The following is a 4,444-nucleotide window of genomic DNA, read 5'->3' as shown; positions in this document are numbered from 1 at the left end:
CACCTAGATAAGAGTACCTCCAAAAAGAAAAGGGAGAGAGCATATGACAACAGCTCAACAGCACACTAGAAGCTCTAGAATAAAAAAGCAGATACACACAATGGAGGAGACAGCAAGAAATAAACTAGGAGCAGAAAATAACAAAAGAGAAACAAAAATAACTATAAAAAGAATCAACAAAAACAAGAGTGGCTTCTTTGAGAAATCATAAGATCAATAAACCCTTAGCCAGATTAACTAGAGGACACAGAGAGTGTATCCAAATTAACAAAATCAGAAATGAAGGGGGAAACATAAGAATAGAAATTTAGAAATTTCAAGAAATCATCAGATCCTACTACAAAAACCTATACTCAGAAAAACATGAAAATATGAACAAAATAGAAAAATTTCTAAATAGATACTGAATACCAAATTTAAATCAGGATCAGATAGCCATTCTAAAGAGTCCCATAACACGTACAAAAAATTGAAGCAATTATCAAAAGCCTCCCAAGCAAAAAAGCCCTGAACTAGATGGGTTCAATGCAGAATTCTATGAGACTTTCATACAAGACCTAATACCAATACTCTCTAAACTATTCCACAAAATAGAAACACTACCCAACCTTTTCTTCTAAGCCTCAATTATGCTCATAAAGAAACCAGACAAAGGCCTACAAAGAAAGACATCTTCTGAACAATTTTCCTCATGAACATTGATGCAAAATTACTCACTAAAATTCGTGCAAACCAAATCCAAGAACACAACAAATTGGTCATTCACAATGATCAAGAAGGTTTCATCTTAGGGATGCAAGAATAATTCAATATATAGAAATCTGTCAACGTAATACACCATATTAAAAAATAAACAACAAAAATAAAATCATGATCATCTCACTAGATGCTGAGAAAGCATTTGACAAAATTCAAAACCCATTAAGTTTAAAAGACTTGAAAAGAGCAGGAATCCAAGGCCCTTACCTAAACTTAGTTTAAGCAATATACAGCAAGCTGGTAACAAATATCAAACTAAATGTGAGAAATTTGAAGCAATCACAAGAAAATCAGGGAATAGTCAAGGCTGCCTACACTCCCTCTACCTACTCAATATATAATTGTAGGAATTAGAAAACAAAAGAAATTCAAAGGAATGCAAATTGTAAAGGAAGAAATCAGAATAGCACTATCTTCAGACAATATGATAGTGATTCTAAAATTTCCACCAGAGAACTACAGCAGCAATGTGGCTGGATATAAAATTAACTCAAACAAATCATGAGCCCTTCTCTACTGAAAGTATAAACAGACTGAAAATCAAATTAGGGAAAAAGTACCATTCACAATCATCACAAACAATATAAAATACCTTGGTGTGACCCTAATTAAGCCAGTGAAAAACCTGTATGACAAGAATTTCAAGCCCTTGAAAAAAATCAAGTACTGACGAAAAAAATATATTCACATGGTTTTATGTAAAAATTATTTCAATGTCTGAAAAAACATTACTGACAAAAATGTATAATTTTAAGCAAAAAATGTTTAAAATCTGTACATTTATCTTTGTTTTGTAAAATAAAGTAGTTTTAAAAAAAGAATTTCAAATCACTGACGAAGGAAATTGAAGAAGATCTCAGAAGATGGAGAGATCTCCCATGCTCATGGATTGAAGGGACCTACATTGTAAAAATAGCCATCTTATCAAAAGCAATATACAGATTCAATGCAATCCCCATCAAAATTCCAACCCAGTTCTTCATAGATTTGGAAACAGCAATGTTCAATTTCATCTGGAATAAAAAAGACCTAGAATAGCATAATCCATCCTCAACAACAAGAATATATCTGCGGAAATCACTATCCCTGACCTCAAGCTATATTACAAGGCAATTGTGCTGAGAATTGCATGGTACTGGTAGAGAAATAGCAAGTGGATCTATGGAATAGAATAGAAGATTCAGAAATGAGCCCTCATGTATATGGTCACCTGATTTTTGACGAAGGAGCTGTAAACATTGAATGGAAAAAGGACAACCTGTTCAACAAATGGTGCTGTTCCAACTGGCACTCAGCATGCAAAAGAATGAAAATAGACCCTTTCTTATCTCCTTGTAACAAGCAGACAACAGAATGGGAAAAGATCTTTACCAGCTCCATATCAGATAGAGGCCTAATATCCAAGGTATAAAAAGAACTCAAAAAGCTTGACACCAGAGAACCCAGCAATCCTATACAATATGAGGTACAGATCTAAACAAGAATTCTCAACTGAGGAATACCAAATTTCCTAGAAGCACCTAGAGAAATGCTCAACATCCCTAGTCATCAGGAAAATGCAAATCAAAACAAACCCGAGATTTCACCTCACATCAGTCAGAATGGCTAAGATCAAAATTCAGATGACAGCAGATGCAGAGAATGATGCAGAGAAAGAGGAACACTCCTCCACTGTTGGTGGGGTTTTAAGTTGGTACAACCACTCTGGATATCAGTCTGGCCAGTCCTCAGATACTACTTGAAGACCCAGTTATTCTACTCCTGGACATATATGCCAAAGATGCTCCAACATATTATAAGGACACATGTTCCACCATGTTCATAGCAGCCTTATTTATAATAGCCAGAAGTTGGAAAGGACCCAGATGTCCTTCAACAGAGGAATGAATAGAGAAAAATGTGGCACTTTTACACAGTGGAGTACTACTCAGCACCCAGAAACAACTTTACAAAATTCAAAAGAAAATTGATGGAACTACAGCATATTATCACAAGTGAGTTAACCCAGTCTCAAAAGAACAGATATAATATACAGTCACTGATAATTTGACACTAACCCCCAAAAGCTCTGAATATGGAAGAAACAAATCAGACAGATTATGAAGCTCAATAGGAAAGAAGGCTAAAATGTGGAAATCTCACTCTTTCTTAGAAGGAAGGAAGAAAGAAAGAGAGAGAGAGAAAGAGAGAGAGAGAAAGAAAGAAAGAAAGAAAGAAAGAAAGAAAGAAAGAAAGAAAGAAAGAAAGAAAGGAATGAATGAAGGAAGGAAGGCACATGTATTCATTATGTATTATGTTTCATACCTGCAGTAGCATTTTATAAAATAAAAGAAGGATAAAATAACAAAAACCAAAAATTATAATTAAAGATGCATATAAGTTCACACTAATATAACAAATTGGTTGCAGATTAGTTTTTTCACATTTTTGTTAGTTGAACAACTTTATTTTAAAAAAAACAGAGATAAATGTACAGATTTTAAAAGCATATTTCCATAAAAGAATATAAATACATTTTGTCAGTACTTGATTTTTTTTAATATTTGATATTATGCCTTAAAATATTACTAGTTACAATGAGCATAAAGTACATGTAAAACAAGATGTAACCTGGAAATAGTCTAAATTTTCTTGGTGTGTAAAGATTAAGCATAATGATTTTTCTTTTTCTTTTTTTAAACTTTGTTTTTCTTTAACTTCATATAATCTGTGAGTTGTTGTTGAGCAGTTCAGAGTTTTCTGGGGTTAGTATCCAATTATCAGTGACTGCATATTATGTCTGTTCTTTTGGGACTGGGTTACCTCAATCAGGATGATATTCCCTAGATGCATCCATTTTCTTAAGAATTTCATAAAGTCATTGTTTCTGATAACTGAGTAGTACACCATTGTGTAAATGTACCACAATTTTTGTATCCATTCATCTACTGAAGGACATCTGGGTTCTTTCCAGCTTCTGGTTATTATAAATAGAGCTGCTATGAACATTGTGGTGCATGTATCTTTGTTGTATATTGGAGTGTCTCTGGGGTATATGCCCAGAAGTAGAATAACTGGGTCTTAGGGTATTACTATGTCCACTTTTCTGAGGAACAGAACACTGATTTGTAGTGGTTGTAGAAGTTTACAACCCCACCAACAGTGCAGAAGTGCTCCTCTTTCTCCACATCCTAGCCAGCATCTGTTGTCATCTGAGGTTTTGATCTTAGCCATGCTGACTGGTGTGAGGTGGAATATCAGGGTTGTTTTGATTTGCATTTCCCTGATGACTACGGATATCTAGCACATTCCTTGATTGCAAACTTTTTGTTTAGCTCTGCACCCCATTTTTTAATAGGGTTGTTCGGTTATCTGGTGTGTAACTTCTTGACTTCTTTGTATACCTTGGATATTAGGCCTCTATGAGATGTGTGGTTGGTAAAGAACTTTTCCCAATCTGTTGACTACCAAATTGTTTTCTTGACAGTGTCCTTAGCCTTACAGAAACTTTGCAATATCATTAAGTCCCATTTGTTGATATTTGTCCTTAGAGAACAGTCATTGGTGTTCTGTTCAGGAAATATTTTCCTGTTCCCATGTGTTCTAAGGTAGTCCCTACTTTCTCTTCTAATAGTTTCAGTGTATCTGGTTTAATGTGGAGACCTTTGATTTACTTGCACTTGAGATTTTTATTAAAAGATAAGAA

This window comes from Micromys minutus (genome assembly GCF_963924665.1).
Source record: "Micromys minutus genome assembly, chromosome: X".
In the NCBI taxonomy this organism is placed as follows: Eukaryota; Metazoa; Chordata; class Mammalia; order Rodentia; family Muridae; genus Micromys; species Micromys minutus.
This window is presented reverse-complemented; position numbering follows the sequence as displayed.